The sequence below is a fragment of the Gordionus sp. m RMFG-2023 genome, chromosome 2, assembly GCF_954871325.1.
Source record: "Gordionus sp. m RMFG-2023 chromosome 2, tfGorSpeb1-WG-v2, whole genome shotgun sequence".
NCBI classification, from domain to species: domain Eukaryota; kingdom Metazoa; phylum Nematomorpha; class Gordioida; order Chordodea; family Parachordodidae; genus Gordionus; species Gordionus sp. m RMFG-2023.
Window position 1 is genome coordinate 36,859,490 of NC_088776.1, and position 24,261 is coordinate 36,883,750.

Sequence of the window (24,261 nt, forward strand, 5' to 3'; positions counted from 1 at the left end):
TACCTCCTAGCTTTGGTGGAAGGGCAGCTTGCATCCAGGAGAGTGATGTGAATTTAATGTTTAAAATGGATTCTAGGGTAATTTTTAAATGGACTTCGAGGTCCAATAGTATTTCAGGGGATGTGAAGATTGTCGATGAACGGAAGGTATGTAAAATCTTTGGGATGAATAAAAAATTTTTAAGCAAATAAAACTGATGGGCAGGTAAATGTTTTAAAATAGTCATTCTATTGAATTTGACAAGGAATTCATCTCTGAAATGAAATTTTGCATTTTCTCATCCAATGGGTGAACCTAGATGGGTAAAGCTAGCTTTGTTTACTGTGATAAAATTTTTAGGAGGGCAGTCTGATTCAAGAGGTGAATAAAATTCACATTTATTTGGGTTTAGTAACAGTCCTGTAATAGGGGCTAAGCCATTTATAATTGTTGGAATTTTTATAATTTCGTTATATGGGCCAGCTACAGTGCCGTCGTCCAGGTACCAAACATTTAGTTTAAGGTCACAATTGGAAGAAATTTCCTTTATGATTAATTGGATACCTTGACAGAATAATGCTGGACCTAAAGGATCTCCTTGTTGGATACCTTGTTTAGATAGAATGATAGAATCATTAAATTTTAAAAAGGTGGATTGGTTGTAACATGCAGAAATGTATGTTGAATAATCTGGGAATATTTCACAAAAAGAGGGTATAAAATGTTCCCTTCTTAGTGAATTGAAGGCATTTTTGAAGTCTATTTTAAGGATGCATTGATCTGTATTGTGGAGAATGACACGTGTCGAGTGGGATTATTATTAATACAATTTTAATGATGAAGATAATAATATGAAATTGATAATGAATATGAATATAGAATATATATATTTTTTAAAAGTTATTTTTAACACATACTTGAATATCGATAAAATCGCTGTTTAAATTATTTTATTTTCTTTCTTACATGACAAAAAATTAGTAACCATATTAATTGTAGGAAAAATAAATGAAATTTCATGATAACATGTCTAGGTTCCTCTTTATCTAGACAACAGTCAAGTTCTAAAGAAACTTTTCTGTTATATAGATCATTGATTTTAGTCTAGCTCCTCAAATTAAGGTCTCGCATATTACCAAAAACTACAACATAGAGTTTTTTAAAACTCTTTAAGAAATATATATAGTAAACTAAAAATGAAACATTTAGATTTTTATTTTTTTCATAATATTTTTCTATTTCTTGAGTTGATTTTATAACCATCAAAACTAGGTAAAGATAAAGAAAAGATTTATAAAAAAACAAAAGGCCCAATCTGGGCTAGGTTAAAATATATTGATATTTATCTAGAATCTAAATGAAATGTTGCAAAAAGCTTACTTTAAAAATCCTTTTAACCAGCGTGACAAATCTAGGATGTTATAATATATTATTTTTATCTAAAAATTGTTATTGTTGTATCTGTTGATATATAATTGACATTTATGGAAGTTCTTCGACTATTTTAGGAAAAGAGATATATAACATACTTTTTTCCTTTTGTCTCTTAGAATTTATCATGTGACATTTTTATATAGTGATTCTGTATAATAAAAGAATTTGGGAAATTATCAATATAGAATCATTTTATTTTTAGAAAAGTATTAGCAATATAGAATTATGTATACATTTTTAGAATAGTTTTGGTGATATTTTATCTGCTAATATTTTTTAGAGATGCAGACTGATTTTATTTTTAAGGAGATTAAGCTGTATGCCTATTTATTTTTTATTAGTTTGGCGGAAAAAGTATTTTCTTGCCATAATTTTATTCTCTTGTATTTTATTTGCAATTACTTTATTTTGAAATTTAAAAAAACGGGTGGTTTAGCTGATTGATTTTATAGTTAGAGATTTTTTTATCAATTCCCTGATTTTTTTTCTCTATTTTATAAATTAAAAGGCGGGGGGGGGGGGGGGGGGGGGTTAGATAAAAAAGAAGCGTTTTTATATTCTTTTATATTTTGCACGAAAAAAAGAAAATTTTAAATAATTATTATAATTAAATTGTAAGTTTTTATTTTATTTTACTTTTTATAATTAAAAAAATTAATTAAATTTTGAAATTCTTATTTTTTTATCAAGAAAAAGGTTATTAACGTTTGCATTGGTAATTAAAAAACATATGGATTCATCAGCTATAGTAAGGATTTTGCTTTGACCAAAAAAAAATATTTAAAACAAAAACATAAATTTACACTTAAAATTTTAAATCCAAATAACTTTTTAATTTTAATGGGCTCAAGCATTTTCTTAAAATTTGTGGAGAGACCAACATTAATCCTGGTAAATTGACTAAACGATTCAGGGTTAAAAGCCAGACGAGAGTATCGTTTTTTCTATTACCATAAATTTACAGTTAGCACAAATTGGCGGAGGAAAATACAAAGATACAGCATATTTTGTGCACTTTACCACAAATCGCGCCATGAATTCCAGGAAGAGGTTTTTTAACGAATAAAATTCCTGGGAGTAACTCATTCCTTTTGGATTTCAAGCCTTGTGTGCACTACTTTTATCAGTTACTTTAATATCATTACTACGAATATGATATATGTCATATCATACTAATTTTATAAGTAATATTAAATATCTAAATTGTTTAAAAGCTTTGCAAAAAGTTAGCCTATACCTAAAAGTAACAAATGACATTCCCTTTTTCAAAAAAACAATCATTTATTTAATCAACTTTACTTAGCTTTCAGTAAACATGTGTTAGATCTATGAATTTGGGCAACCGAAATGTCTAACAAAAAAGAATTATTATTATACCTCCCAATCATATAAAAACTTTAACGTGTTCGGCTGATTAAAATATTTAACAACTTTAAAGAACTCAAACTGATAATCATTTTAAAAATTTATCAGTTATAATATGCATCAATAAACTAAGTCAGTATAGACATTGTTTAAAATTATATTATAAAAAAAATTAAGCCCTTTTTTCACTTTTTCTATAATATATCAATTTAAATTGGGTAAAAAAAATATATATATCAATTTTGAAAAGAAATAGTCATGTGCATGCACTTTTATTCTGATGAATTGCCATAAGGAAGACCAATCCCGGGGTAGGTAATTCTTCTCAAATAATTTAAAAACTAATAAACTTTGAGATTTAGGCCAAAAATGTTTTAATAAGGTGCTTAAGTAGGTCTAAAAATATTTCTCACAAAATTTCATGAAAAATTTTTAAGGCAAATTTAAATTTTAACATACCAAAAGTAACTTTTTGAAATAATACATTTTCACTAATAAATTTTTTTATAAAAGTTGTTTAGATTTAATATTAATTCCAAATGATAAAAAAAATATCCATTTTATCATAATAAAAATATTGAAAATAATTATGATAATTTGATATCTAAAAATTAATAATGGTTCTGAGGACCTGAGAAAGGTATTAGCGGGTCGTACATTCATTAAATGACTTATAAAATGGTTAGGACTTATTTTTAAAAAAACAACAAAAAAAATAATGTTATTCAAGAGGAAATTATTCAATGAAGAAGATTTTTTTGACATCGATAGCTTTAAATACTAATTTTTTATGGCAGATACATAATGATTATATTTAAATTTATATATTTAATTAAGTATTAAGTGGTGTCAGAGATTATTTATAAAGAAGAGATTTTCAAGAAAAATTAATACGTAGAACTATATTTAATCCAATGTAAGAATCAATATTAACTGATTTTTTGATAAAATTTTTAAGACTATTTTCGATATGCCCTAAACTAGCATTTTAATTCTTTATTATTTTATATAAATAAATGAATTTTGTAAAATTGTATAGAAACAGATAGATTCACAAAAATTAGATAAAATTTAATTATATTTATAATCAAGTATTTTTGCATCAAAATCATATTTAATAATTTTAACAGGAGATTGCATTTAATGTTAAAACATTGAAATCTAAATTCAGAATAAAATTTTTGAGAATTAGATTTAGATTTTTATGAGATTAACTTAATATTTAAATAATTTATTACATTATGTTTATATTTGGGTTAAAATTTTAGCATTTCAAATGGCTACGCATAATTTAAAAATATCGAACTCTTGAGAAATAAATAAAACAGCTGAGGATGGTTTAGTACATTTATTTAAAAAATCCATCAATGTCACTAAGAATACCAGAGGTTACGAGTTAAGCTAGGCCCACCAATTTCAATATAAAAATGTGTGGCTTATTATTTAAAAATTATTAGACAGTTTTATAAGTGATAGCAAGTTTTATCTTTTATAACATGAAACTGGTAAATTTAATATTTATTTGACAAATATTTTACAATATTTTCTATAGGATCAACAAAGAAGGATATTACCATATTTGTTGTATTTTTTTATGAAAAAAATAAATAAAATTTATAGAAAATGATAGCCTAAAACATGCCCCACAAAAGGATAAAACGTCTCCCGTTATTTTTCATAACCAATGTTCATAACTTGATTTTAAAATATATAAAATTTTCTTCATAGATATTAATTTCTACCATAGTTAAATATATAAAGAATAAAACAACGTTTAAATTATTTTAAGAAGTTACTTCTTCTCTTTTTTATAAGCCTTTAATTTATTATGGACAATATAACTCTGGTCTCCCCTACTCATCGGAATTCGTTGAATGGAGGAGGGTCTCAATAGCTCCTTAAAAACTTTGAAGAGCAACCTAAAAAATTTTTAATCTTTTTTAGCTAAAATAAAAAAAAATTGAATTTATTTTTTTGATAATTGTAGCAGGGTTGTGCACCCGAATTCGAGTTCAGGAATTTTAAACTCTAATTAGCTGAATTTTTTATAAACTTAATCGAATTCGATTTTCTAAAAAAGGCCCTCCAACCCGGGTTCGATGGGTTACGCATAAATCGGTCTCTTCTTGGTCTGTAATCTCAAAATGTTTAACTAAACAATTATAAATTTCTAAACCCGAATTCGGTTCCACCCTGAATTTTAAAGAATTTTTTTTAAGGTAGTTCTCCTCAAGTTGAAAGGGCTAGCAATACTATTGATCTTACTAAAAATAATTATAAATTAAATTATATAGTATATATCAGAGAACTGCATGCCCGGCCTGAACCTAAACCCGGCCAGATTACACGGGCCGGGCCGTATTTTATTTTTTTAAAAATAAATACCCGGGCCGGACCTAAAATTTTATTTTTAAAAAATACCCGAGTCAAGCTATATATTTTAAAACCAAATATTTTAAATCGACATTGTTAGCTATAAAAACAAAAAATATATGTAATTTTAAAAAATCCGGGCTAAAAATTTTTTTAAAAAAAATCCGGGCCGGGCCGTACAAATGGTACTTCTGTAGGAAAATACTTTAGGAAGAACCCCTGTTTAAAAATTTCAAATAAAAATAATATTTTTTTAAAAAAATCAAATTTGATGCTTATAAATAACACTTTTAAAATTCTCAGGATTTCTTCCAATATTTTTTTTCTTTTATTTTTTAAAAATTTGGATTTATATCTCTTTTTTGCTAATTTTTATTTTGATTTACTTTCTTGAAGAAGAGGGGAATAGGTGGAGAATTTTTTTTATACACACTTATATTTTAGTATACCATAGCAATATATTATATTGTTAAGTAAATTTATAAACGAGTGCCCATGGCAATATATTATATTGATAAATAATTTAATAAAGCAAGTGCCACAATCATTAATATTATTAAGATGTATTTTCTTATTATTTATCATGATTAAAATTTATATTAATCAACAGAATTAAAATTGTTTATCAGAATTGAAAACGCTATAATTCCTGGTATTTAGACAATTGAAAGTTAATAATTTGTTAAAAATTGTAATTGTTCAGCAAGTAAATTATGAACAGCTAATAAGATGTATTATCTTATTCTTTATCATTCAGGTTTAAAATTTATTTTTAATCAACAAAATATTCATCAGTTCAAATAACCTTATAATTCTTGGTATTTAGGAAATAAAGCATTAATAATATGTATCATCTTTATATTATATAAAGACAAAAAAAATTTCTTATAGTATTTTAATTTGATAATTTACAAATATAATTTTTAAGTCATAAAATATATATTTTATAAAAAAATGAATGGATCTGATTCACCCTGGAAAAGTCGTATTTAAAGGTTACTCATATACCATCCATAAAAAATACTTAAACAAGATAAGATGGCGCTGCTTAAAGTATTCATCTATTAAATGCTGAGCAATATCATCATCAACACTCGAAAATCAAGACCTGGTACTTGAAACAACTCATACTTATCATCAAATATTGATAGAATAGTAGTAATAAAATCCGTTTCTAACATGAGTTTGCAACGGATAAATTTTTAAATTTAATAGCAAATACGACAGCATGGTATATGAATGAAAATTCATATACCATGTCTCCAAAATATTTTCTACAATTATAAGTCATTAGAGTATCAAAGAACGCTATTTTTATCATAGCTGTTTATTGTATACTCCAAAAAAAACGCATTACTTACGAAAAAATATTCGAAATAATAATGTCTAAATGCCATGAAAGGGATTTATTTCCTGATCCATTATAATATATGGATTTCAAAAAGTCTATCATGAGCGCGGTTAAAACTATCATTGATATGGTTATTAATAAGTTTTATTATTAATATTTATTTTTTCAATTAGGGGATCACATCGTAATCAGAGGATGCTTCTACCATTTGTGTCAAAGTACCCATAAGTAAATTCAGAATCTAGGTCCGGAAAGCCAATAGAGGACCGATGAAACTCTAAACTTCTTTTGTGGAATGATGGACGGCTTTAATTATATCAATGGAATATCAAGGGAGGTCACAACAAGCAATTCTCAGTCCCAGATACGTCGAATTGAGCCTCAATTTCCTATGAAAACTTGAAACGTGAACCAGAGCACTCTATCAGGCAAAGAAGATACGAACAATCAATTGGATTGAATAATAGTTTTCTAATTTGGTTGAAATTAACACCCATCAATCTGGGTATTGATTAAAAAAAAGAAATGCGAGGTGGCTACAGATGAAACCAAACTTGAACGATGGCATATAGATAGTCGGATACCAAAAACAAAATCGCAGTTAAAATGCCTAGATTAGGTTAAAACTTTGGGAAGAATACAGTGGTGTCAGGCGCGTACGCAGGAATTTGGTCTGGGGGAGGGGATAATAAAATTTTTTAAGAAATATTGTTGTTAATTAAAAATACTAAGCATAAATTTATTAGGACTAATAACTTTTCTAATACATAATTTTAAATTAATGTGAATTACAAAAAAATTATATATATAAACCGGCATTGAAAAACTATAAAATAAATGTGAATTATAAAATATAAAGTGAATATGATATGGATCACTTAAATGACCAAAAATGGAAATTTGAATTTTTTTGAGCCTTTAAAATATATAAAGTATAAAAAATTTAAATGTTGGAAATATAAATTAATACACAAAAAGTTTCTTAGGAATAATTGTATTTTGTATGTTTTGAGCTAATTTTTCAATTATCTATCCTTGCTTGGAGTTAAATGCCTATGAATATTCAAGATCCAAATCATTCAATCTACTTTCAGAAGTTGTATTTCATAGGTATGTTTTTCAGAGATTTGCAGGCCCGGTCTCCGAGCCGGAACAGTATTTTAATTTTTTAAAATACCCGGGCCGGGGGCCTGAAATTTTTTTTAAAAAAAATATCCTGACCGAGCTGTATATTTTAAAACCAAATATTTGAAATCGCCATTATTAGCTATAAAAATCAACAATAAATATAAAATATTTTTAAAAAAGTCGGACTGGGCCTGAAAATTTTTTTAAAAAAAAACCCGAAAAAATTTTTTTAAAAAAATCTGGGCCGTGCCCTGTAAATGGTACCTCTGCAAAAGAGAATGTTCTCTCAGTTTATTAATGAGAAGAGTTGCTAATATATATATAACCATTTTTATACATTGGGAATATAATCTAAAATGTGTTTAAAATAATGTAAAGCATCCATAGCATTTTTGGGGACTGTATCAACCATAGGTAATCTTTTAATCATAGTTATTCAGTTAATAAGGCATCATAGGATATTTTAACATCTTCGTAATAAAAATCTAACAAATACTTTATTTTTTTTCCATCACCATTTGAAAAAGGTTGGAAAGGCTTTTGTGGAAGTAATATCTGCGGATTTGTAAGTGCTGCATGATGAATTAAAAACCATTCATTTATTTGGGTTATAAATGTATCTAAGAGAGGGGCCATTTGTTTTATAATACTCTTCTACTGATCCTATATTAATGTTTCGACGATAAGCTTGCTTGCTGCAAGTCAAGGGGGGGGGGGCAAATATTAAACAGGTATAGCTCTGCTTTTGACTCAACAATAACTTATAAAATATGTTCTTCATCAACATTACCTCTGATTTTCTTAAATTCATATAAAATGCTCTCCGCTATTCACATCTTCTTAATCAAGTCAATGTCATGTTTTTGAAAAGTATTACATAAAATAGTTGTATAATTAAATATTACATTCTAATGAAAAAAAATTTAAAATAAGTATTGAATCCAATAATTTTCTTGCTTCTGAGGAAATATTTCTTTCAAGCCATTGTGATATTTCAGTAATAGCATTAATAATCGGCTCTTCTAACTCCATAAAAGCTGTTATGCTTGATGGCGGAGACTCGATCTCGTTGGACAAGCTTGCAATTTCTTTCTCCCTGTTGGACAAGGAGTTTCAGAGATAATTATTATTTGGCTAGAAATTTAGATAAAAAATATGCCACCCAAAATTTGGAAATAATAGGTAAATTGCGCCAAGGAAAACTTGAAATCGAAATTAATTGATAAAATAACTTAGTAGATGTATGTGATAAATAAATGTAATGAAATATATATGAGATAGGAATAAATATTAACAAATATAAATTAATATTAACAATAATATTTTTGAAAAATATAATCCGGCATCTGCATTTTTTGGCTTGGAGGGGGGGGGGGGATTTGCCCTCCCCCGCCACCCCCTTCCCGCTGCGTACGAGCCTGATTGGTGTGCAAAGCCTTCCAGATTTTATAAGAGCGATTTCTTTTAATATTCGATGTCAACTCATTTAATTATTATTCTAAATTAATTTGTACATACATAATGATGATTTACCAATAAAATAAATATATCTTATAACAAAATTTAGTCTACTTTATATCGTAATTGTGGATGGATATTATATTTATTACTATAGAAAATAATTTTACGAAAATAAGAAATACAGGGGGTTATACGGTGGTATTTTCCTCAGAACCACTTTGAACATCAGCATTTTATCGTGTTCAAGCATTTTTTATGGAGGGTATATAAATAACGTTTAAATTATGAATAGGGGTCATTAAAAAAATTTAGCATATTAATAAAATATTTTTTTTAAATTACTAATTTTTCTATATATAAAGATGAGTGTATCCATTATAGCAAACAAATTCATTAATATTAAGTCTTAAGTAAATTTTATAAACATGTAAAATGGAAATAGGGGTTTTTTGGGGGAGGGAGAGGGTTTATTTTCCTGGGGATTCTTTTTTCTGAGGGTTTTTTCCCTGGATTCTTTTGGTATATATATATAGTGTACTGCATTTTTCCTAAGTCTGTTTTCCAGCTGTGGTTAGAGACTTGGCCCGGGGGAAGTGTAAGGCCCGGAAAGAGGGAGTGCATTAGCAAGTACTCTATCGTCAGGGGGAGAAAAATAAAAAATGAGAAAAAAATTTTTTTTTAAATGGAATTTTTCGTTATTTATTAGTATTATGATTATGAATCACGAATAATACAAATATTGGATTAATTTTATTTAATAATTACTATAAAGTGATTGATAGGTATTATTTTACACAATGTTTTTTTTAAATTTTATTGTATTTTAAATAAAGTAAATAAATAAGTTCACTCTAATTTAATTATATCTTTCTACAAGGTACAAAACCAAATATGCCATCACCTTCAAGCTCATTGAATATTCAAAGAAACAACAAACTATTTATACTTTTATAAAATCCAATAATTACATCAAAGTGAAAGTGATTGGTATTATTTTATATATAATATTTTCTTATTTATCGTACGTACCTTTATTGAAACTAGAAAAATCACCAGATTCAGCTGTTGGTAGAGATCTTATCACAGAAGAACTTTATTGGTCAACAAGAAATTTTTACTCAGGTGAAAAATAAATAATTGAATTATTTTTATCAAATTACAATATAAAGAACATAACAAGGATAACTTATATTGTTCAACAATTAAACGTTCAGATAAAAAAAACTATCACCTCTTCAGAAATATATAAATCAAGAAAAAAATTACACCCCATTTCAAGGATATGAAATTATATAAGTATTTGATTACAGCTTTCAATTTTATTTTTGGATCAAAAATAAATAAATAGTTTGATTTGTTTCAAAAATGAATATAAATTTCATAATAGCTAATGAGGATGGGTTTCAGTGACCAAAATCTGGTCTTTATAGAACTTTTAATTTTATCTCCTTTCTCGTCGTATAAAATAGATGTTTATATAAATTGGACAAAAATAATTTATTAAAAGGACTCAATTTTGATTCAAATGATGGCTCTTTTGGCCCGGGGTATGGCTAAAATTACTATAGGAAGCATTCTTTGTCATTTTCGATTTATATAATATTTTCTTTAAAATTTAAATCAATAATGTTTAGATATATAAAATGAGATACCATTTATATTAAATAAATATTTATTCTAGAAGTTATGAGGTGTTCGCTGCTAAGCACATTAACACTAGTCTACCCTATACATTAGAAGGAAAAAAATTAATTATATCACAAATACGTTTGTTTTTCACAGTCGTTTTCATGGCCGCCACAAAGGTGGCAGACTCAAAAGATAATAGTCAAGGTACATGGGAGCTAATAACGGGTATTCCTTCGACCATTAGAGAAATACGATTTAAATACCATATTATTAATTAGGGTTGAAATAAATAATGCTTACCAAATTTATTATGCATAAAAATTTTGAATCTTACCAGAGAATTTTTTTTATAAATTGCCTTTAAAAGTCATATCAGGATGAAAAACTTTAACAAATGCTAAAAAAAAATGTATGCCTTTTTTTTACTTTATATAAACAAATAAAATTGGAACTACGAAGTGTTTGATCCAATAAAAAATAGTCATTTGCCTGCGGAAATAAGATTGATGAATTATTTTATTTGGATAAATAACTAAATTAAATTTAACTATTCTACTAGATTCCCTGTTCATTAAATTTTTTATGCTAATTAGTCTGTTTATTAAAATGTTTATATGACGATTTTTCCTATCCAATTTATAGGTCTGTATTAAGATTTATAATTTAATAGTCAAGACAATACCCTACACAAAATTATTTGTAAAATTTCGCCCGTCCTGCCCCGTCTCAGCTCGAATTTCCCAGTCAGCCCCGCTAAATTTTACAAAAAACAGACCCGGCTAGGATCTTTTAACTTGTTTTAGAGAATTTTCGTCAGCGTATTTTCAATGTTTATGTCTATATCTAACTTTACCAAATGTCAATTAACTTTCTTATATCTCTACTCTACTCTGTGATTATCTATATTTCTATAACAACTGTTTTAAAGATCAAATGTGTTTTGATAATTTGTAATTAGATCATATCATAAATAACTTGTTTAATTTTTTGTGAATTTACTATTTTATTTATATTATATAACTAGTATTTTAGTTAGAGAGCGCTTAAAATATAAAGAAATAAGCATATTGTAGGGGAGACTGAGGTAAGTCGAACCGATTTTACAAAATTGGCTATAGCTCCTGGGTTTTTTTTAGATAATATAAAAAATAATATATGATTAGATACCTAAAACTATACTCTATAAAGGTGCCTTATAGAGATTTTTAAGAGTTTAATCATTTTTTAAAAATTTTATTTTTTGTAAAAGGGAAAATTTTGTCCAACAAGCCCCAATAGCGGGGTGAGGCAAACCACTTTAAGGGGCTTCCTAAACCAATGGTGTTTTTAGGGCCATAATAAATTGAAATGCATCTTTATTTATTAATAATGATACGTATAGAATAATTTTATTGTTCAAAATATTATAATACTTATAAATTGAAGCTAATTATATATATAAATTGAAACTTAATTTCGATTAATTTAATAAACTTTTTGGACATAAAAAAATAAGAATCTTAAGGAGAAATTGTGTTTCTTAGCATAAATCCTAAATACCAATCATAAACAGCCATAAAAAAAATTTTTCAAGATTTTAAAATTTTTCCCATTATTAACTGCCATCATTGACGTGCATGATTTAGCAAGCCCTGTTGGCTCTAAATTGACAATTCATGATTGAAATAATATCTAGACTTAATAAATACTCAAAAAACTTTCCCAAATTAAAGAAGAGTGTTTAAACTTTGCTATAAAATTTAATTTACATGTAAATGATTATATATTATAATAAAAATTAAAATTCTGTCATGTAAAAATCTTTTGAAAATTTCATCAAAATTTTATTTATGATTTTTTGTCTATAGATGAAAACTAATAAAAACTATATTAGGATCAAATTGTAACCTTCTGATGTATTTAATTTTAAAATGAGATTTAGTGGTTTGCCAAGCCCCGGGGTCCTAGCCCTAGTCTCCCCTAATTTATTTTTAAATAGTATTAATCATATTAAGTGAATAATCTTGAAATTCAAAATATAGCAAAATTTTAATGCCGGTAGGCTTATTAAAATTTTACGAAAAATCAGATATTTGGCAGGCCTTGTTTTTCCGGCTCAGCCCATTCATTATTATCTACAACCCGGCCCGACCCTTTAAATTTTGATCTGCCCGGCCGGGCTTTGGGTATCTCGAATATTGTTTAACTTGGTTAATAAGATCATAGGCGTATTATTTAAATTGCCGTTTCCAAAATTTTTTTCAAAAATGAATAGGGTGGTGATAATTCTCAAGGTATAATTTAAAGGAATGTAATGTATTTTTGTGTAATTTTATATAATGGTATATTACCTTTTGCTCCTTCCAAAACCAAAATAAAATCCTTAATAAGTTATTATACAAAAATTGAAGTTAAAATGGGCGCATCTTATAGAAAAGCAATGACTGAAAAGGAAGCGTTTTGGAAAAAATATACTGACAGAGATGAATACGAGTAAGAAATAATTATAATTTAAACATTACCTTGTTACCCAGACAAGAATGACGTTACATAGATTGATACTAAAAAAATATATATATAATTTTTAATAAATTTTGTAAAAAGAGAAGAGAATATTTTGTGTTCAATTGAAATGTTTTTCTTTACCAATTGAAATTTTATTTTTATTTATTTTTATTACATACATAAGTATATAACAACATGACATACTTTACACAAATATTTTTAAAAAAAAATAAGGCAATCAATGACAAAACATATACTAATATGTAAATGTATACATACTATAATATTTTTTTATTTAGGACATTTTTATTTTCTTAAACAAATTACAACAATACATAAGAAGAATATATATAATTGAAATATTTTATGAATGGAGAGTTTGTCTCTTGCATTGTTTAGAGTAGATATCTTCATTTCGGCAAACGAAAATTATACATCATTTTTTTAGAATATTAAATTTTAATATGGGTATAAGCAGAGTTTGAAAAAATCTTCACCGAGCCATTTTTTAAAATCAACCAAATTCGTGTTCTTTAACAACACTAGATGATACCTTTAAAATTTTTACTATTTTTTTTGTTAAGTCTAAAAATGACAGCTATTTTGTATTATTAAGAAAAAAAGACACGATGAGCAGCTTATTTGTTAATATTAACTCACACATCTCATTAAATAGGAGTGAGCCTTGATCTATTAATCTTAGGAAAAATTGGGTTAGATAGTGCAGGGGGCTCATCAGTTCATTTGATTTCATTTTAAAACTAGTAAATCTTATATGTCCACATTTTATTATAATATAACGTTCTATAAGAATCTATCTGGACAAAAAATTTTTTTAATTTATTTTATTTTTTTAAAATTATATTTTGATCTTTATTATTTAATGAATATTTTTTTCATCATAAAAAAATGTATAAAAATTAAATACAAATACGAACAATATTAAATTAAAAATATATTTTAAAAAAAACAAATAAAATTATATTTAAAAAAATCAGAGTTGTTAAAGTATCTAGATACAAGTAGTGGTATCTGTATCTAGATAGATTTTTGATTAAAGTATCTATATCTGTATCTAGATATTATTTTAGAGGTATCTGTATCTGTTTTTAGATACTTTTTAAGATACATTTTGATATACTTCTATTTAACGCTTTTTTATATTATAAATAAAAATACTTGAATGTAAAATATATTTTATTTCATATGAGCATATAACTTAATATTAATATATATATTAAAAAATTATATATATATGTAAAATATTAAAACCTATATATAAAAAAGAATATATAAATATTAATTAAATATTGTCCGAGTTATCAATAACAAGCAAATTCTGATATTACAATCCATCTCAAGGAATTTGCCATTTTTAATTGCAATGGAATTGGTATTTTATTTTACTCTATTCTATTATATTAATTTTTAAAATTAATATTGATGATGAAAATGACGACATTCTTCCATGGCCAATTATAGACCATATTTTAAAATAATTCTCAAAATAAAGAAAACAAATCTCTGTTAGTAAAATGTTTGCCATGTCTACCAAAAAATATGCAAATTTCAGTTAGCATTAACTCAACTTGCAACATTGTAAAACATTTAAGGGTATAGATACTAAATAAATGTTTACAATTTTATATTTTAAGAGAAAACATCAAACACTCTTAATCCAAATAAAAAAGTGGAAGGAGAAAAAATCTATTAAAGAAAATATTGGATTAGGCTCATCATCCATTGATTTTTTTTCCAAGAGACCTCAGACTTTAACCCAAACCACTTTAGATGATTTAATAACTGATTTTATTATAGATAGCATTCAGCCATTTTCAATTGTTGAAAATCCTTCATTTATAAAAATGATCAAAACATTAGCTCTACAAAAAAATATAATTTGCCGACAGACAGTGGTTGCTAGTATCTCCCAAAGATGGGAGAAAAAAAGAAATCATTAAAAGTCTAATAGAACCATCGTTAATATGTACAACAGCAGATTGTTGGAGTGCCTAACGCCGGTATAGCTAACATTTAAATTTGTATAATAATTTAATTACAAACAAATTATTTGAGCAGTTTTAATAAATGTTAATTTTTAGTTCATACATAGGAGTCATTGCACACTATATAGATCTAACAAGTTTGGAAAAAAAAAATGTAGCGTTGGCTTGTAAAAGAATGACTGGTAGTCATGCATATGATAAAATAGCAAAAAATTTACAAGATATAGCAAAGGATTATTGCATACAAAATAAAATCTCAAAGAGCATTACTAATAATGCCAAAAACTTTTAAGTCTTTTAGGTTTATTTTATAAATATTGACATAATATTACTTATTTATGATAGAGTTTTCAAGCCAATTGGAAATATTAGTGAATCCATAGATGATCTGGAAGATGAACAGTTGCACCAATATCAGATCTTTATACTACTGCTCAGGATTTTGGAATATCAGAATCATAAACCTGTGTAAAAAAAACCAATATTTAATATCCGATTTTTTTCAGTATCCCACAGCAGGAGATATGATTGTTAAAGATTTAAATTCAGATAATCAACAAATTTTAAATATTTTTTCAAAAATGAATGCCGAGATAGATTTTAGTATTTTTAAACAATATCCTGATATAAAAATTTTATTCATATCCCTTCCAGCGTATCACGTCAATACCGCGAAATGTATTATCGCGAATGTCGATTACCGCGAAAAGATATTATAGCGAATGCATTCCGCGAATGTATTATAGCGAATGTATCATAGCGAATATATTAGCGCGAATGCATTATAGCGAATGCATTACCGCGAAAATATTATAGCGAATGCATTACAGCGAATGTAATACCGCGAATGCATTATCGCGAATGTATTATAGCGAATATATTAGCGCGAATGCATTATAGCGAATGCATTACCGCGAAAACATTATAGCGAATGCATTACAGCGAATGTAATACCGCGAATGCATTATCGCGAGTGCATCATAGCGAATGTATTATAGCGAATATATTAGCACGAATGTATTATAGCGAATGCATTACCGCGAAAATATTATAGCGAATGCATTACAGCGAATGTATTATCGCGAATGTATCATAGCGAATGTATTAGAGCGAATACATTACAGCGAATGCATTATCGCGAATGCATTACAACTAACATTATCACAATGCAATAGTGATTTATATTTGACAAAATTATATTTAACCCATTTATTAAGTTCCAAAAAACCAGAGAACCAGCTTAATTGTCTATATTTATTTAAAGTAGCGTTTTAAAATTATTTACCTCTAAAACACGTCACTTGTTATTTATGAATTTCGTATTTTATTAAAAAATATGTGGAATTTGGTATACTCAATTTTTTTAACGATTAGATTAAGTCGTTTTTTACAAAAGACCCTATTAATAAATATTTTAATATTTTATATTTTAAGATTGATTCTAGTAAAAGTTAATTTTTGCCTCAACAAGCCCCAAACCCCAGGTTTGTAGATTATATTGGTTTATTAAGTCTCCTATAGGATAATTGTTATTATCAATAATACACCATTTGTATATAAATAATTCATAAAAAATTTCAAAATGTGATATTTTAAAAAATGTTTAAGTTTTAATGAATTTTTTAATTTTTTTTCTATTTCTTTTGATTATCAACCACCAGAAAAGGTGAAAGTTAAATGGAAAAAAATAGAATTTAAGCTATAATAGCCAATGAATACTTATTATATCATATTTTTAAGCATAATATAATTAATTCGACCTAATTCTACTAGCCCCTAGTTACTGATATGATTAACCCTTTCCAGCGTTAAAAAAATATGTTGATATATAAATAAGATTAGATGAAGGGTAACATTGGATTGAGACCTCTATCTTATTAAATCTTTTGTAATCGTCAAAATTATTAATTTTATAGCTTTAAAACAAAATCTTATCTTTTTTAAATTTAAACATTGTTAAATTTAAAAATAATAAATACCAACTCCTGTTTCAAATATAAATCTTAAAATGATAAAAAATATATTTAATTATATATTTTGGTGGTTTCAATAGAGATGATATGTGAATTTAGTTCAAATTTAATATTTTGTAAGTTATTTTCAAATCATATTATTCTGCCTGAAAGGGAATGCCTACAATAAATATTTTTAAACATAATGATTATGAGACTTTCTGAAATGGGAAAAGAAGATTTTTTAATTTCATATTCTGTCTATTTAATTATTTCTAAATCTCACTATGCAAATTGGTTTATTAATGATATGGTTTAAAACAATTTCAACTTTAAGAGAGACAGAAGTCCACAAATCCATATTTTTATGCCGTTTAATATTATAGTGAAAAACATTTTAATTATGCTTTAATATTATTTACTTATCTTAAATTCCGTATAAAACAATTTATAAAATACAGAGAAAATATTCAAAATAACGAAATTTGAAAATTTAGGGCTAGGCTTTAAATAATCAGAGCTAAAAAATGCAGACCGAAGAACACAGGTATATTAATTTACGACATTTATATTATTTATTTTATTACTAATTATGACATTGAAATATGTTAAATTCAATTTTGTCTGTACTGTAAAAAATAGCTAAATATTAATAAAAGTATATTTTTTTTGGCGTTGATAAAGCTATCCTTTCAAAAATAACTTAGCGGCTGAAATAATATTTTTCTATTAAAATCTTTAGACATTTTTGGAATTTTCTTTTTAACTTTTTCACCTTTTCTGGTGGTTGATAATCAAAAAAATTAAAAAATTCATTAAAACTTAAACATTTTTTAAAATAAAATATCACATTTTGAAATTTTTTATGAATTATTTATATACAAATGGTGTATTATTGATAATAACAATTATCCTATAGGAGACTTAATAAACCAATGTAATCTACAAGCCTGGGGTTTGGGTATAGAATAACAATATACCCGAACAAAATTGATAATATAAATACTTCAAAATATGATCTTAATCAAAGTGGTGCTACTGGGGCTATTTTTATGGGGTTAGGTCGAACCTTTTTTTTGCTATTTTTTTAAAAATTTGACATGCAAAAAAAGCCAAGGAGAGACCAACTAAAAGAAAAAAAATCGAAAAATGTTATTATATGATAAATAATTGTTTGGTATGCAAATAAATTATATCAAGCATAACAATCAAGACTGCTTTAATGTCAGTTATTAGTTACATGGCTTTGCAATTTTATTGTTTTTTTATTTGCAAAGATTGTGAATGTTTTAAATGATTTTATATAACACTTTTATGTTTTAATTCATTAAATATATCCTAATAAAAAAATATAACTTTTATATATGGAAAATTAAGTAGAGTTTATAATAGCCTCGATCAAGGGCTTGTTCGTCCCCGGGTAGGGTTCACTCGGTTACCAAAAAAAATTCCAGGAAAAATGATATTTTGAAAAAATTATTAGAGATGTATTTTTGAAATTTAAACATATCATAAAACTAATAGAGCTGAACAAAATGAGATATTTTTTATTAAAAATGATAAAGTACTTATAATTCTTAAGGTTTGCCTTTAGGGTTCGCCATAACCCCGTTCTCCCCTACAAGTTTTCAATAAATTAAAAAGAAAAAACTTGATGTTTAATATTTAAAATGATTAGATGAAAAAGAGAAATCTATTTTATTACTTAGAATCTTTTTTATATATTTTGAGTCAAAAAAAAGAAAAGCCTTAGCTTTAATTTCAATAAAAAAATGTTTTTAGAGCCAATCCCCATTTTAACTTAATTTTCAGATTCAACTAAGTCAGTCGAAAAGTCGATAAATATAAAATTGTAACTTTCATGAAACTCCATTAGCGATATGATAATGCATTCGCTATAATGCATTCGCTATAATGCATTCGCGATAATTCATTCGCTATAATGCATTCGCGATAATTCATTCGCTATAATGCATTCACTATAATGGATTCGCTATAATGCATTCGCTATAATGTATTCGCGATAATTCATTCGCTATAATGCATTCGCGGTAATATATTCGCGATAATGCATTCGCGATAATGCATTCGCGATAATTCATTCGCTGTAATGTATTCGCTATAATACATTCGCGATAACATTTTCGCGGTATTACATTCGCGCTAATACATTCGCTTTAATATTTTCGCTGTATTATATTCGCTATAATGCATTCGCGGTAATGCATTCGCTATATTATATTCGCGATAATGCATTCGCTGTAATGCATTCGCTATAATATCTTTTCGCGGTAATCGACATTCGCGATAATACATTTCGCGCTAAAATTTTTGCGGTATTGACATGTAACCCCCTTCCAGGGCCCCTGTTGAAAGACTTTTTAGTATAGCTAAAAATATCTTTACAGATAAACGAGGATGTCTTAATGACCAAAATTTTGAAAATATTTTATTACTGAATGAAATCTAATAATTATTTATAAATTATAATCATTTAATCATATATTATATTATTAATGATATATAATAATAATTTATATTAATCATATATTATTTAATATCTAAAAATCGTTATTTTAGTTATATTTTGATAAATGTGATATCAAGTCAATAAATTTTTTAGAACATTTTATGAATTTTCACAATAGAATCCTAATTTAGGTTTATACAAACCTTATCTAAGAGTATAATGAAAAATGTATATATATCTAGATACATTTTAAATTGTGTCTGTATCTAGATAACTTTTTAGAAGCTGTATCTGTATCTATATAAATTTTTAGACGATGTATCTGTATCTAGATCCATTTAAAAAGTAACTTTTAACAACTCTGAAAAAAAAAATATATATTTTATAAAGAAAAACATTAAAAAAGAAATTAAAAATATTTAAAAAAAGGTACATATCATATCATCTTAGAGAAGAGTGAATGCTTAAAAAATTGGACCAGAAATCTGCCGGTCCAAAGGTAAAATCCTTCATAGGTCCGTAGATATATTTCTCATTTTTTTTCACGATGTTCTAATGAAATTGAGAACCTCATTTCCGAACATGCCTAATGTATTGGTATGAATAGGCCAGCATATTTGTTTTCTTTAAGGATTTCTGCCTTTTCGATGGCAGAAAATGAGAGGTTGAACTTTGCTGCAAAATCGACATAAGTATAATCCCAATTCAGCGGGAGACAGTTTGTCCAGGGAATGAAGGATATACCATCGGGGCCAATGGCGTTTTTATTTGAAAGGCCCATTGATTCTAGGAGAGTGGATGGGATATTAACTTTTTTGAGGGCAGCTAGAGGAATCTTGTTGATGGATTTATGGCGGGGTTAGAGATGGTCAACTTTCGATTTGATAGGCTGGCCACAATCAATTCAAATGGAGGGTACAACAGCCTTACAGCTAAGAAAAAGGGCTATGGATATACATAGCTGTTTGCCAGTCATAAGGAGACCAAAATTGGAACTGGGGATGGCTACCAACCATTCATAGCCTAAATTTGCATTTATTATGTTTATGGGTAGTGTGGTAAAATTGCTTGATGATTTTTGGTTGGCTTTTTGGTCGAAAAAATGAACCAAAACCAAAGCAACCAAATTTCGATCCATCGACCCGAGCACATAATTTAAAAATTTTTTGAATAATTTACAATTTGAAAATATTAAGGAAAACTTTATATGAAACTACATTTAATATGATGATTATTTTCGGATTAAGAATAATTTGAAAAATTAGGCCGACTAGCCATTATTTCGCTTACTTAAGATAGTTATTAAAAAAATCTAATAGGTGTTTTATTTAACATGACTTAGTTGCTATTCAACTAACGGAGCATTTTGTGATGTGACAAATATGACTTAATTGGATTTTTTATATATTTTACTACAATAGGGTTATATGAAAAGAGATGTATAAAAAGTGGCATTGAAGGGCTTTGTTTTTTTATAAGACTTAGTGAATTTCTCAATTTAGATTTCCAACAATTTATAAGATGGCAAAATCCAGTGTTGTCTATGTGCATGCATAAAGTTTTCAATATTTTTATATTAATAAATATTACTTAAAATACTATTGTAAATATAAAATTTACAAATAATTATTAAGAAGACTAATAAATAAAACTATGCTAGTGCAGAATGAAGAACTATGAAATATTTCCTATCAATGGCATTGGATTGTCGTGTGAGGAAGGTTTTATTGAGCTCCGATCGCTTCTATTAATTTCAGAATACCTTTTCCAAAAACATTGAGTCAGGATTGGGCAAATTTTAAAAAAATATATTCAAATATAAATAAATATACACTTCATAAAAATTATTTAAATATATATACAAATACCTTTTAAAAGAATATATTTTAAATATAAATACTGAATACCTGTAAAAAAATTTAAAAAGTATTTAAATACAAATATTTTGATGAAATTTTTAATTTAATACTTATATCATTAATAATTTTATGTAATGAATACAAATATAATTAATTTTGTCGTTTTATAATATATAATAAATTGCTATAGGATGAAATCGCTTTATTTATGATATTGGTTTTATTTTTAGTTCAGCAGATATTACATTTAATTACTATATTATTGATTTTAAATATTTCGAAAAAATTTACATTCAAAATTGTAAAATTATAAGAGGATGTTGAGGTTATCACAGAATCGCGGCTAAAATAACTTGTGAGCATAATAGTTTAAATAAAAACTCCTTTTCTTCAATTACTATTTCTTCTTCATCTTTAAAAAAAAACTTATATTTTCGTTTCGGTAATATTTATTTTGGAAATAAAATAGGATTTAAAATAAAAGATGTTAATTTTTTAGCTAATTTACGCCACAAATTTAATATTTAAATAAATAAATCTGCATTTATATTTTATAATTAAATTTATAATAAAAAATAAAAGAGTATTTGTATTCATCTGAAAATCGTGAAACCTTAATAAATACAAAATCCTTTTTATTATTTAAAATACAAATACTTTCTAAAATATTCAAATAAATACTAAATACAAGAAAGTATTTGTATTTTGTTAAAACAACCCCAAGATAATAATTTAAAAATCCTATGAGCGGTTATTTATAACCTCCAAGCAATCATAATTAGACTCTCAGTCCTCATTATTATTTATAACTAGAAATAATAAATATGCATTCATCAGTGATAATAACTAGCTGTTATTAACCGTATTCTAAATATTAGATATGGGCATGTATGACTTCAAACTGTAGTAAAATGTTGAGAATGAGTGAGCAATTAATATCTATTAATAAATTTTTTATAAATAGTGTTTATTTTTACTTTGCCCTACCCCCTACAAAAAAAATTGGAGGAAAATCGCTCCTACCCCTCTCTCTCATGTAGATAAATATTTACAAATGCTCAATTCAGAAATTACCATTTTATTTCTAAAAAATCCAAAACTATTAAGATTAAAAATAGACTAATTTATAATTTCTCTAGCAAAAATCATGCAGTCCCGTCTAATGAATAGCATTAAAAACGATGGTAAAATGACTTGGATAAATTTAACAAAATTATTTTTTTATTTTAGAAATTCTTTCCGATATATTCTTTATAAAAAATATTTGCTTAAAACCTAGATGCACGATTTGGAGGGAAGAAATAAAAAAAATCTGCCAGTGCTACAAATTAAATAAATATAAAACAATAGTTGAGCTTAGATATATCAGAATTGATACCAGATTCATGTATCGAAATATGAGAAAGGAATCATCGCAAGCGAATAAAATCTTTTTAAAAAAAATCCAAAGAAATGAAAGATTTATGGAAAATATAGATATCGGTGGTATTAAATTTGTGATATTATTTTTATAATATAAATAAATTATTTATATTCGTAATAAAAAAATTCGATTTTATATATAGCATATTTTTTAATGATGTACGTAAATAAAGAAATCACCACTTCCCAACCTGCCCACTGTCCAATGGCAAATTTTTTCAAGATTGAAGATCCGTTGCGACCCAAATTTTAAAAAAGTTTTGCAGGGAAAAAAAAACTTAAACTCAAAATATTAATTTATTTTACTTTATTTTTATATATTATATTTAAATATTCAGAAATAACTTGATAATTAGTGATGTTTTTTATTAATTTCAAAATTTATATTTAAATGAATAGCAAATTTCCCACATCTTGAATCTTATTTTACATATATTTGATAATTGTGAAAAATAAACAGTTAATAAAAAGGAAGAAAAGAAAGGAAACACAACAATAATATTTTTTGAACCACGGACAGGGCCTGATGTTATTGCCCTGCAGGATTAATCTACTTATATATATAAATATATAAATAGAAATAAAAATAAAAATCGATTTTTTTATAATCACTTCCAGCTATACTATTTTCGTCAATTAAATTTACATATAATATTAATGAGTCAATATTAAAAACTACTTGAATATATTCGAATAAATTTGCTAGCGCAAAAATTTCCAGAAAAATTTTCATTTATGCACTATGAGAGCCCACGAGGACAAAATTTAAACTTTTATATTTTTTTCCTCAATTACTATAGGTGCTATATCAAAGGCGAGGACTGACCAGTGAAAATTTTTGAAAAGATTTTTTGGGCCGGTGTGTTAAAATTTTTGAAAATGTTTATTAGGCCGGCCGTAAAATTATTTTGTACAAGTTGTTCGGCCCAGCTCGAAAATCAACATCTACTGTAAATATATAAATTTTTTAACAAAAATCAGATGGAATTAGGTCGAAACTCTTATTGATTTGTCGCAGAATATGGTATATAATTTTTTTCTGTTCCATTATATAATTTTGTTTGTCAAAAATAAAAGTAATTATTTTTTTAACTATAAAAATAAGCCTCAAGCTTAATTTGACTGATTCGGATAGCGCTTCGAGGATGAGAGTAATTAACAGATTTTCAATTTACTAATTATAGGTTTTAATTCTACTTTTGATGTCGTGATTGAATTTTTCAAAATTTTAACCATGGGCCTTCTCTGCCCTTCATCTTTTTACAAAAAAACACCCACGGATCAATTTAAAATGATTCTATAAATTAAAGATAGTTCGACATGGCATTTTTTTAAACCTGTAAAATTG

At 26.1% G+C, this 24,261-nt stretch overlaps 1 protein-coding gene and 1 long non-coding RNA gene across 2 annotated transcripts in view; both read left to right on the forward strand.

The window, feature by feature from the left end:
- Positions 1–2,872: 2,872 nt before the first annotated feature.
- On the forward strand, positions 2,873–10,370 carry LOC135924555 (uncharacterized). Its single transcript, XR_010571330.1, has 4 exons — positions 2,873–3,093; positions 9,969–10,078; positions 10,136–10,213; positions 10,261–10,370. It is a non-coding gene; the product is annotated as an uncharacterized LOC135924555 (long non-coding RNA).
- A 197-nt stretch (positions 10,371–10,567) lies between these two features.
- Positions 10,568–24,261, forward strand: part of LOC135924554 (uncharacterized) — a 53,959-nt gene continuing 40,265 nt past the window's right edge. Inside the window, exon 1 of the mRNA XM_065459618.1 lies at positions 10,568–10,575. The gene's annotated coding sequence lies outside the window, so the exon portion shown is untranslated. The remainder of the gene's footprint in view (positions 10,576–24,261) is intronic.